Consider the following 13,013-nt stretch of genomic DNA (forward strand, 5'->3'; position numbering starts at 1 on the left):
AATTTAATTTGCCATAGTAATTCCAGGCGGTCTAACTGCAATTCGATAGGGCCACCTCTAATATTTGGTATAAGTTGATCTAATATCCAAAATTTAAAACTATGTGTAGGGAATTCAAACACATGTTTAGCTAAAGCGTTATCGAGGGACCCTTTTCTAATGTTGTAGGTATGCTCGTATATCCTATCCCTAAGTCGTCGAATAGATTTGCCCACATAAAAACATGGGCATAACTGGCACTTAGCCACATAAACAACCATTTTAGAATTGCAGTTAGTTTTGAATTTACTTTTTAAAGTAAAATCTTGTATATTAATAGAATTTCCTATAATTATTAACTTACAATAGGGACAATTACCACAAGTAGTCATTTTCTTTTGGCCATTAATAATACTGGGCCTATTATTAATACCATCTAAAAGTTGTTTAAAATTCATATCATGCCTAACTGTAAATTTAGGTGCAGTACCTACTCTAGATATTACATCCTTGTTTTCCTTCAAAATGCTCCAATTTTTCAAAAGAGTTTTCTTTAATGAAGTAAAATTGGAGCAATAGGTAAGGTAAGGCTATATTCAAAAGGTAAAGATGAATCTCTCTCATCTATCGGATGTAATGTATCCAGAACAGAGCTTATAGTGGAGGTAGTAGTGGAAGTGGTACCTTCAACTAATATAGGTTTATAAAAAACATTATTTCTCTTGGTTTTAACCTCCTCCAATATATTGTCTATAAATTCATGTGGATATGCTCTGTTAAGGAACATATCTTTCAGATTTCTACATTCATCCAAGAAGTCTTCAGTATTACTAATCATTCTTGCTGCCCTAACAGCCTGGCTTTTCACCACTGACTTCTTTTGATATAAAGGGTGGGCACTGGTGAAATGTAGAAGTGTTAGAATACGAAGACTTCCTAAAGATTTTTGATTCATACCTTTGGGACACTAGGTTTTTCGTAAGGAGAACATCAAGGTATGCAATTTCTTTCACATCATAGTTAAACGTAAATTCAAGAAATTGAGTGGTCGAATTAAAATATTCAATAAGTTGTTTTGCCTGTTCCATATCTCCTTCCAATAGGATGAAAATGTCATCCAGGTACCTGGTGTAAAATTTTATTTTGGAAGTTAGATCTGTTTCCACAAGTACAAATTCTTTCTCCCAAAAACTCATGACCAAGTTGGCAAAGCTCGATCCACAGGGGGAGCCCATAGCTACCCCTCTCTTTTGATGGTAGAATTTGTTATTAAACACAATAAAGTTATGGGCAAGAACTATACTCAATAATTCCTCTATAAGCCAAATTTCAGAAGATGGGACATTCAACCTTCTAAGGTTCAATGATACCCATTCAATACCTAAATCCTGTGGAATCGAAGTATAGAGGTCCCTAATGTCTATTGTCAATAGATTAACTTTTTCATTAAAAGGAAACTCATTAATTTTCTGCAAAAATGACCATGAGTCCCTACAGATAGTTGGTTCAAGGGTGACATATTTTTTAAGAAGCTTATCAACCATTTTGGCACAGGCATAAGTCGCACTATTTTTTCCACTCACAATTGGCCTAAATGGGGGGGGGGGTCTATTAAGTCTTTATGAGTTTTTGGTATTCCAAAAAGAATAGGCACAATGGGTGAGGGCATAACTAAATAATTATGCAAATCAGAATCGATCTTCCCCTCTAGAAATAAATCATTAATGTAACCTTTGACCCTATTAATGGCTTGGTTATATTCGTTTAGTGAAACATGTTCATATGAATCCGTTAATAACATGGATTCCATTTTATTAACGTAGTCTACCTGGTCCATAAAGACCAGGCCCCCACCTTTGTCCGGTTTCATGATTCGAACATTGGAATCACGCAAATAATTTAACCAATCTGCTTCATCAGTGGTAAGGTTACTCTTCCTATTATTGTTATTACCTGTATGGTGGAAATATCTGAGATCCAATTCACATATTTTTCTCATATAACATTAAATTATTGTGTAAAGGTGGATTAAAAGTACTAGGAACTCTATGCCCACCCTTACTGCTTAGGAAAGTGTTCCCCAAAAGCAGTGCCAAATTCAATTTCCGAACATACAACTTCAAATCCACAATACAATTAGTAATATTAATATTGTTCAAAGGCACAAAAGTAAGGCCCTTGGCTAAAAGATTTGCCAATTCTGTTGGTACAAACATAGAAGAATAGTTACATATTGAAAAGTCACCCTCTGTGTTCTTTATAATATGGTAAGTAGGCAAACAGTCTCCATCAACTATTTCCATTTGCCGGTTCTCTTCCTCTGATTCCATTTGTTCTGACCTTTCCCCCTCTGAAAATTCGATTGTTTAAAGTTACTGCGAGTATTATTAGGGGGTACATAATTACTTGAAGAAGAAATATTATTATTGTTACTCTTGTTCTGATTTTGTAAACGTTCGCTTCTTCTTAAACCACCATCATTATTGAAACCACTGTTCAGAGAAGATGTAGAAGGGATAGGTTGATTCGAATCAACAGAATCTGCCCTAGATTGGGCCACAGTAATTTGATTCTCAGAATTAAAACCAGAATGACTAGTTAGTGGTTGGGAAAAGGAGCCTACATTAGGCCCCGTACTAGATTTTAACTTATTCCACTGTTGAGTTGGTGGAGGGGCAGGATAAGCTATGCCTTTCTCATATTGTTGGCAATCCCTTTGAATTTTCTTATTTTTTGTCACTCTGGCTTTAAATAAAAAAGCATCAATTGTTTCAAAAATTCTCAGATACTCAAATTTATATCTAGAAAAGTCAGGATGTGATTTAATTTGAGTGTCAAGTAAAGAAATGTTATCTTTCAATTCTTCATTCATTAATATATAATTAGACTTCATCAAATCTAAAAGTTCCAGGCCTTGCTTGTTAAACAACTTGATTAAATCTAGATGGAAATTAGAATTGGGAACTAACCCAGTCGGATATTGCCATATCCGAAGTCCTTTAGGAACTATTTGCAGCCTAATGCATTCATTAAAATAGTCAATTTCAAGTGCATACTTTTTAAACTTGAGTAATATATGGTCTAAAGAATTCAAGAGGTTAATGATACTATTATCTTCCCTAGCTGGACTCACCAATCCTTGATCTACGTTGTTAGAATGCCATCCGTTACCGGTGTTTAACCAGTCTTTGAGGTTTGGTAATCCAATAAGCCCAGGGTTAATTGTGCTGTTACTGTCCAAATATGCGACACCATTTCCCTGTTGGGTAGCGTTCATAGAATCCAATAAAACATTTTCATTACTCTGTATGCCAATATTTCCAGAGTAACGGTTAGATTGCAATACTGGAGAGGGAAGCTGTCTCTGCCCGCAGGGAATACTAGCTCCAGAGTTAGTGGGAGAGTTAATGGCAGTATGCGGAGCTCCTTCATGAATGGAATCTGTGGCGCCAAAATTCAAACAGGAAGGAGTAACACCACGATTAGCGCTATTGGAAATAAGCGCTGGTTGGCTGCAGTTGTAAAGCAGGCTGTTGTAAAGACTGTTGTGACGCTGGTACAGGACCCGAAAGTCGGTCCACTTTCTCTGTGAGTCTCTCAACTTGTTGGGCTAGACTCTGAATTAACAGGAGCATATTAGAGTCATTTGTGCTGTTACTATTAGAATCCGTCACCTCAGACTTGGGTGAACTAGGTAATAATTCCACGGAACTATCAGGATTGCCCAAATTCGACATACTGAAACCAATACACAAACTAGGCTGGTAAAACACGAAAGGCTGCCCAGAAAGTCCTTAGGAACAATTTATTGAACAAAAACAAATAGTCTTAAGCACTTTTCGTATGCACAATGTACAAACTTCTTCAGAGAATTAAACAAGTGAAAACACACCATTTATATAACCTTCATATGGTCAGCTGATATTACGCCCCTTGCTCAATTCAAATTAAAAGGTGTAGCATCACAATCGTCCTGTTTTAAACAAAACAAGACAACCTTTATATATATGTATCTCTAAGTATTAATATATTAATATACATCTATAGACTTAAATGGTAAAAATACTAAAATCATAATTATAATAATAAACCTATAATAGTTGAAGGTACCACTTCCACTACTACCTCCACTATAAGCTCTGTTCTAGATACATTACATCCGATAGATGAGAGAGATTCATCTTTACCTTTTGAATATAGCCTTACCCTTACCTATTGCTCCAATTTTACTTCATTAAAGAAAATTTTTTTGAAAAATTGGAGCATTTTGAAGGAAAACAAGGATGTAATATCTAGAGTAGGTACTGCACCTAAATTTACAGTTAGGCATGATATGAATTTTAAACAACTTTTAGATGGTATTAATAATAGGCCCAGTATTATTAATGGCCAAAAGAAAATGACTACTTGTGGTAATTGTCCCTATTGTAAGTTAATAATTATAGGAAATTCTATTAATATACAAGATTTTACTTTAAAAAGTAAATTCAAAACTAACTGCAATTCTAAAATGGTTGTTTATGTGGCTAAGTGTCAGTTATGCCCATGTTTTTATGTGGGCAAAACTATTCGACGACTTAGGGATAGGATATACAAGCATACCTACAACATTAGAAAAGGGTCCCTCGATAACGCTTTAGCTAAACATGTGTTTGAATTCCCTACACATAGTTTTAAATTTTGGATATTAGATCAACTTCTACCAAATATTAGAGGTGGCCCTATCGAATTGCAGTTAGACCACCTGGAATTACTATGGCAAATTAAATTATTCTCATATTGTTCGCCTGGTTTGAATGATGTTTGTTCAATTATGGCTATTTTAAAATTACGTAGCCTTTCCAGGTAGTCAAGTTTAAGAATGTTATGAGGCTTATGTATTTTGTCTCTATATACATATTTTTTTCAATATATGGTTTTCATAGGTAATTCTTCATTAATACTTAAATACTTTTAACATATTATTTTCAATATAATGTTTTAATTCTTTATTTTTATGAAATTAAGTGCTTATTTACTATGCACATAAGAAGGCTTTATAGAATTATGCAATATTTTATATAATTGAATATAATATGGTTATTTTTTTAATAAATATATAGTAAATAATTTATGGTGGGACTACTATCTATTTGTTAATATTATTATTTTTATACATATACAATGTGGTTTATATATATAGAATGTTTTTCTAATATTTGTGCATATTATATAATAATATTGACTAGGGAGAGTTTATTATTATTATTATTATTATGATTTTAGTATTTTTACCATTTAAGTCTATACATGTATATTAATATATTATTACTTAGAGATACATATATATAAAGGTTGTCTTGTTTTGTTTTAAAACAGGACAATTGTGATGCTACACCTTTTAATTTGAATTGAGCAAGGGGCGTAATATCAGCTGACCATATGAAGGTTATATAAATGGTGTGTTTTCACTTGTTTAGTTCTCTGAAGAAGTTCGTACATTGTGCGTACGAAAAGCACTTAAGACTATTTGTTTTTGTTCAATAAATTGTTCCTACGGACTTTCTGGGCTGCCTTTCATGTTATACTGCTTGAGATATTTTACTTGCGGGTGTTATATTTAAGGAGTGAGAAGTTTATTTCAGTGCTAGAAATGTATGTTTGTTACCCAAGTACACTTCATGACATCTTTTCTTCATTTCTTGTTTTCTCTCAGTGCACTTTCTGTGTAAAGGACTTAATGTTCTGACAGAATTTTTATATACTGCTTCTGTTTTCAATTTTGAGTATTGAGGGACTGTGTCGGGATTATATGTATGCTGCCTGTGAACACTTATCTGACTATATGCCTTCTGACCGATTCTTCCTAGTAGCACTTACAGGTAATCAGGTTTCTTTGTTGGCTGTAGCACAGATTCTTACACCAGTCCTACTGTTGTTTTTCCTCAGACCACTCGCTTTCTCTTCTGGGTTCTTCTTGTTTAGTCACTTCCACCACCATGGACCAGGGGTTAGCCACATCTTCTGTAGCTGTTCCAGTGTCCAGTCTGTGTATGGGAGAGCCATCTTCTTCTTTGGGGATGGAAGTTTCTCAGGGAGATTCTTCATGGAGGGGCCAGGGAAAGAGAGACCTCTTGCTTGAGATAAAGTGCTCTCTCTCTCTCATTCTCCTTCCTGGGATGTCCCTAACTAAAACATAGACATCGCTTATCAAAACACATTTTGTCTGTTCATAATGATGGTTTTCATAACTTAGTCAGGAGTTTACTGCAGGCTTTCTATCATGGATAGCAGAAATAGTTCCTGAGGAAACTGTCAGATTGTGGCATAGACAGAGAGCACTTTTCCTTTCTTTGCTACTCAAGCCCAAGACTCTACTTCAGAGGAGAGCATGTCCTCTCCAAATCATTTAGAGGAATTTTCTTTTTTCACAAGTTCCATGTTGGATGAAATATTTTTCTGGGATTAAGTGGATGTTCCCCCTAAACTGAGATGAGATGATTCGACCTCATGTTACACACTTTCTTCCTATTATGCCAGCCTTTGCGAATGTATTAAATGATGCCTGCAATAACCCTGACCCTCAACCTCCAAAAAAGCAGAATAATTATTGATACCAGCCCTACCCCTGCAATTAAGTGGGTAAGCTACGGTACAGAATTCATAAGAGAATTTCCTTCTTCCAGTCTACCTTGTCAGGTGTTGAAAGGTTGTGGGATTGTTCTGCCATGCTTCCTTCAGTAGGTAGGTCCTATCTGAATCCTATAATTTCTAAACTGTTTTGAAGTGTGCGCATGATTGTGCAGATACTACATCTAGGGCCACTACGGTTTTGAGAAGATGTATTAGATTATATACTCAAAAGTTTAAAGATAAGATAGTCCGCGATTTTAAATTCTAATGCAGACAAGGTTTTGTCTTGACCCATTGCTAATCAAGTTCTGAAGCAGTTTGACAATTGAGAGAAATTAATTCAGGGAGTTAGTAATATTTTTCAAGCCCCACAGTCTAAATCTTACAAACCCTTTGCTTTTATTTTTTTTTAAAGACAAAATAATCAATTTTATGTTGTCCTATCTCGCCTTCATTCTTACTGGTTGGGTTCGGAGTGATCCTCAGCTCAGACTCTGCCACATACTATAGCTCAAAGTCTTTTACTTGTTTCGTGGCTGAACAACTATCCCATCATGCAGTGTGTGATTCCCCAGATCTCGTTTGCCACTCAATGAGTTTGGATGCTCTTCTCCTTGGCCGTGGCCAAGTATTTTTGAAAAACTTATATTTCTTGCATTTTTGCTAATTGTTTGTGTACAAGTAGTCATAGATTCTTTAGCTAGATAGTTTTCTCTCTGCTGTAGTTGTCATGTGCTGTTTAATCTTGCTCTACTGTGTTTGTTGCTTTGTTGGCTGTCATTGTCGCACAGCCTATTTGCTTCTATCCCATCAAGTACTTTAGTGTAGAACATTGTCTAGTATGTATTTTCCTTGTCTGTGATTTTTGGCTCATTTGAGTTAGAGAGCCAAGTACCCGCTTAAGTTAGAGGGTTTAACTGAATTTTTTTGTTTCCCTGTGTATAGCTGCTAGGTCTGTTTAAGTTAGAGGGCAGAGCTGCATTTTCTTCTTGTTATATCTTCTTCAAATGTATGTGCTGTGTTTATTATTATTGTAGTGTGCTATTAGGAGATATATGTATGAACCTATATTGCGTGTGTTAGGTTTTCTACTTTTTGTTTTTCTGTAGTTAGTGCTTTACATTTATAGTATTGGTAGTTGTGCTTCCTACTCATGATGTCTAAGAAAAGTAGAGAGAAGGAACCTAAGCCATCAGGCTTTAAAAAGTGTCAGAAATGCTCACAAAAAATGTCACTAACTGATGGGCAATAGTGTATGCGGTTATTGTTTGGGGGCCATTCACCTGCAGGAGTCCTGTACTTTTTGTCATTCTTTCAGTTTCTGTGTCTTGCAGGAAAAGAAGAGCAAGCTGATTGTCAGTGAGCTCCTAAAAACTCCTTTTGCCAAAGCTTTAGAAAGCCAGAGTACCTCCTCTAAACCCAAGTCCCCCTCTTCAAGAGGTGACAAACCTACAAAGAGACCATTTTCCTCTCCATCTGCTCATTTGGAACCACCTCAAAAAGTATGAAAATTTCAGACAAATCAATCTCTTTGGCTCCACAGGACTCGGAACTGAGAGATCACTGAATTGGACAAGTCAAGTCCTTCGGCTCCACAGCCTTCAGAGCCAAAAGAGACTAGCTATCGGAGCCGGTCCACTGAGTTACTACCACTCTCCCCTACCTTAAGATCTCTCATATTGGAGAGATTTTGCTCACCAACCCTTTCATCCAGGTCCTCCAGGAGCTTATCGGACGGTGATGTGGATAGGGTGGTGCTCATACTTCTGAAGTCACCGGCACTGGCTAAATTGTTTTTGGCTCTGACCCAATCGGATCCGGGGCCAACTAAGACTCTTTCATCCATGACTATTCCTCTTCTGAGCCAAGCTGGATCTTTGGAGCCAGAGTGCTGAGCATCATTTGATGTAGAACCTTCAGTCCAGAGACCCATCCAGGAGATTTTGGAACCGTTGTCTGCTCCGACATCTTCTGTGCCTTCCGAGGTGTCTAGATACCGAAGCTCTCTGATCAATTCTGGGGGGAGCGCTCGGACCCGAGCTTCCTCGGTACTGAGTTTACCTCTCGGGGCTTCGGCATGGGCGATCTCCGCTCCTATATCGGGCTTGGAGCCGGGGATTCCTTCCATTTCTTCAAAACAGGAGGCATCCTCAGAGCCGGGGGAACATGCTTTCGAGCTGATGAGGAGTATGCTGTCCCCTCCTAAAGCTCTACACAAGGGTACTGGTAGTCTTCCCCCTAAGGCACCAGCATCTGTCTCAACACCATCCCATCCTCAAGACGGCAGAGATTCAGGGCCTCAGGTAGCCCCATTGGATGAGTCCCACTCTCCCGAAACCTCCCATATCTCTCAACCTCTAGTAGTAAGAAATCTGAACAAAGCCATAAAAAAAGTGGTACAAATAGGGACAATTTTGAAATATTGCTCTAACAAACTTGAGTTGATAGAATAACAGGTTTTGCATTAGCATAAAATTTCTGAAGGGTATGAAGTCTAAAACTCAAATGTCTGTCATTATTTTCGAACTTAAATCTTTAATGATTTGCCACTAATTTGATAGAAAGCCACAATTTTATGAAAAATGGACCAAAAATATAAGGTAAAAATCTGTACATTTGAGAGCTATGCCCCAGAATACTCTTCTGAGGAGATTCCTCAGAAGAAAACATGCAAGAGGAAGCATCTGGACTCACTTGATGAGTCAGTCACCTCAGATACTGACCTCGAGGAGTCAGAAGGGTCCCTGCAGTCGCCTCTAAAGATATCTTAGAAATCCTGAAACAGAGAGGTGGTGGGAAGCCCATTAACCCTCATGATGAGGAGTCGCTATACCCGACGGCCTTCGGATCTCAACCTTCAGCCTCCTGGGTGTCTCCACCTTTCCATGAACTGATGGAATTGGTTAGTCGGAAGGCATGGGAGTTACCAGACACTATGGAACCGGTCCCTAGGAGACCAAATAAATTCATAAACGCTCCAGCGGAAAAATAATTTCTTACTAAAGGTGTCCCTGTAGATGCTATGGTAGTGGCAGCAGCCACCAAGAAGGAACTCTCTAAAACATCCTCATCTGTCCATCTGCTGAACAAGGAGTCTCAGATGTTTGTCTTTTGGCTTTTTCCCGGTAAGGGGTCGCCACAGCAGAACTCTGGTCCGCTAATGATTGGCAGTAGATTTTTACGAAACGCCAAGGTGCCAGCTTGATGCCCAACCTTCAACGAAGGCACGCCCATTTATGCACACATCTTTTGAATGCTACCCAACCTCGGGGAGGACATGCAGACTCCATACAGAAGGGACTCCCAAGCCAAACCGAGAATTGAACAGAAGAACCTCTTGCTGTGAAGTAACGCTACCGCCGTACCACCGCGGCATAACAAGGGGTCTCAAATGATGGACAGATATGGGAAGCATATTTTCTCGTCCGCAACATTTGCCCTTCGATCGCTGAACTACCTTATGCACTTCACTAGGCTACAGAGAGATCTCCTGAAGGAGTGAGGAGATACTCTACAAGGTACACTAGCTGTGGGGGTTTCAGACAAAGTGACCTCTCAGCTATCCACCTTAAATTCCATAGTTAACTTCTCCATGAGACTGATTTCCTATGCAGTGGATGGAGCAAGCAAGGCAGCAGTTTCAGGAGTCTGCCTAAGGCACTCCTGGATGCGCTTGTGTAATTTTGTGGAACCTTTTAAGTCTACCTTTGTCAACACCCCTTGTGATTGTTCCTCACTCTTTGGACCCAAAGTCACGGACACACTCACCAGATGTGAGCAGGAAAGGAAAATTCTCTCTGCTGTTGGGGTGCATTTTTCCAACCTTTCCAGACCCTATATTAAGGGTCAAAAAGGTGGAAAAATGTGATTCAAGAAATTCCAGGGAGTTTTTCAGGATGCACATGGTGAATCCTTCCCCAGGGGCAGAGGGGGAGGTAATAATGGTAGACGCCATCCACAAGACAGAGGGGGTCCTCAAAATCAGGGTGACCATGATTCCTTTCACGGCCGACCCTTTCAGCGCTCCTGAAAGGAGGCCCATCTGTCCTACTCTGGAGGCACTCGGGGGCGGGGTGATTATCTTTGTATTCAGAAGCCTGGCGAGATATCACAAAAGACAAGTGGATACAAAGTATAATATCCAGAGGTTATTCTATTCCCTTCTCTCTTCCCATTCCACACCTCCAAAGGGTCCCAGACGTTCCACCCAGTCTAAGGGAACAGGCAACTATAGAGATTCAAAAGTTGCTAGACAAAAGTCATCCAAGAAGTCCCTGCAGACCAAATAGGATTTGGAACTTACTCAAGATTCTTTTTAGTGCCAAAAAGAACAAGCGACTGGAGACCCATACTGGATCTCATCAAACTAAACGAATCCGTAAAGAAATCCAAGTTCCAAATGGTGACACTGCAATCAATTCTTCCCTTTTTAGGGAAAGACTATTGGATGTGTTCAATAGACCTCCAAGATGCGTGCTACCACATAAAAATGCACAGAGCATCAAGGAGTCACTTAACGCCAGTCATTGTCCATTTCAAGCTCTGCCATTTGGTCTCACTACAGCCCCCAGAGTGTTCAAATGTGTGGCAGTAGTCATGGCTCACTTGAGACGGTTAGGAATCCAGGTGTTTCTGTACCTAGACGACTGGCTCCTGACTGCCACCACCAAGCATCCACTACAACAGTCCAGAGACAAGACCCTATAAATTTGTTCTCAATTAGGGATAACAATAAACTTAAGAGAAATCTGCCTTGTTAAGATATTACCTTTATAGGAGCAGAGTTAGACACCATTTCCATGATAGCAAAATTACCTGCAGAAAGAGTTTTGGTACTCAGACAAATTTCTGACCTCCTGCCAAAGACAAAAGTAACAGTGAAAATAGTCCTGAAAGTTCTAGGGACGATGGCATCAACAGTGTCCATTAGCCAGGATGCACATGAGAATTCTTCAGTGGCTTCTCTTCTCAGTGGTCCCTACAAGAACTTCCCATGTCCCACCAGATCAGAATTAGAGTTTTGCAAGAATGATTTAAGATGGTGGCTCTTCTCCAGTCATGTCACATCAGGTAATCCCTTTACTCCACAACAGCCTCTGGCAAGTGACCATGGACACCTCCCAGATAGGATGGGGGACATTATCTGGGGAGGACGGTCCAAGGAACTTGACAGGATCACAAGACCCATTTACACATCAGTGTCCTAGAGATGACAGCACTGCTCTTGGCGTTGCAAGCACTTCAGGACTCTCTTCCATTAGGAACAATTGGAATTCAGTCAGACAATATGTTGATGGTTTGGTACATAAACAAAGAGGAACCAAGTCTTTTTCCCTTTGCTAAGAAGCACTAAAAGTATGGCAATGGGCAATCTTTTCCCAATGTTTTCTGATAGCAAAGCACATCCCGGGGAAATCTAACATGATAGCAGACAGGCTAAGCAGAGCAATTCTGATGCCTCATGAGGGGTCTCTAAAGAAAGAGATAGCGGAAAGAATATTCTGGAGATGGGGTCAGCCTTGCTGCGACCTATTTGCCACTTTCCTGAATGCCAAATGCAGCAGCTATTTTGCCCCAACTCCCCTCTGGGGGATTCACCCACAAATGCTTTTGTTCACGATTGGCCTTGGGACTATTGTATGCATTTCCTCCATTCCCCCTGATACCACAAGTCACTCAGAAAGACTACTCCTTAGGAAGCAGGATGATTCTCATCGCTCTATACTGGCCTCATCAGATTTGGTTTCCCTTCCTATGGCCACATCTTCAGGAGGAACCGTGGTTGCTGGACCTAGTTCCAGGCCTTCTCACTCATATGTCGGGAACCCTACACCCCTCCCTCCAAACCCTCAATTTGACAGCATGGCTGCTACAGTTCCCAACTTAGTCAGGATTCACAATTTTATACGAGTAGTTAAACACATCCTGGTATCCTCGCACAAAGCTACAACTAGGAAGCTATATTCTAGCAAATGGAAAAGGTTCTCACTCTGGGCTCAGAGTAAAAATATCAATCCCCTTTCTGCTCTGATCTCTTCTGTTCTTGAGTTCTTATCAGAGCTTTTTCAACAAGATTCAGCTGCAGTTACTATCAAGGTGCAATTAGCTGCAATTTCTAATTTTTCATATAGGAGATGGAACTTCTAACTTGACTTCACACGGATTATGTAAAGCCTTTCTAAAGGGGACCTCTTTTCATGGGACTTGAATTTTGTTCTAACATATCTGACCTTGCCCTCTTTAGAACCCTCATCATCTTGTGACCTCAAATTTCTGTCTTGGAAAACAATTTTCTTGGTTGCAATTACCTCTGCAAGAAGGGTGTCTGAATTGCAAAATTCTCAGTCAAACCTCCTTATTTAATCTTCCATAAGGATAGGGTATCTCTCCAGACAAATCCAGTTTTACCTAAGGTGTATTCA

The sequence above is a fragment of the Protopterus annectens genome, chromosome 3.part1 (assembly GCF_019279795.1).
Source record: "Protopterus annectens isolate FY-2018-M chromosome 3.part1, PAN1.0, whole genome shotgun sequence".
NCBI classification, from domain to species: Eukaryota; Metazoa; Chordata; order Ceratodontiformes; family Protopteridae; genus Protopterus; species Protopterus annectens.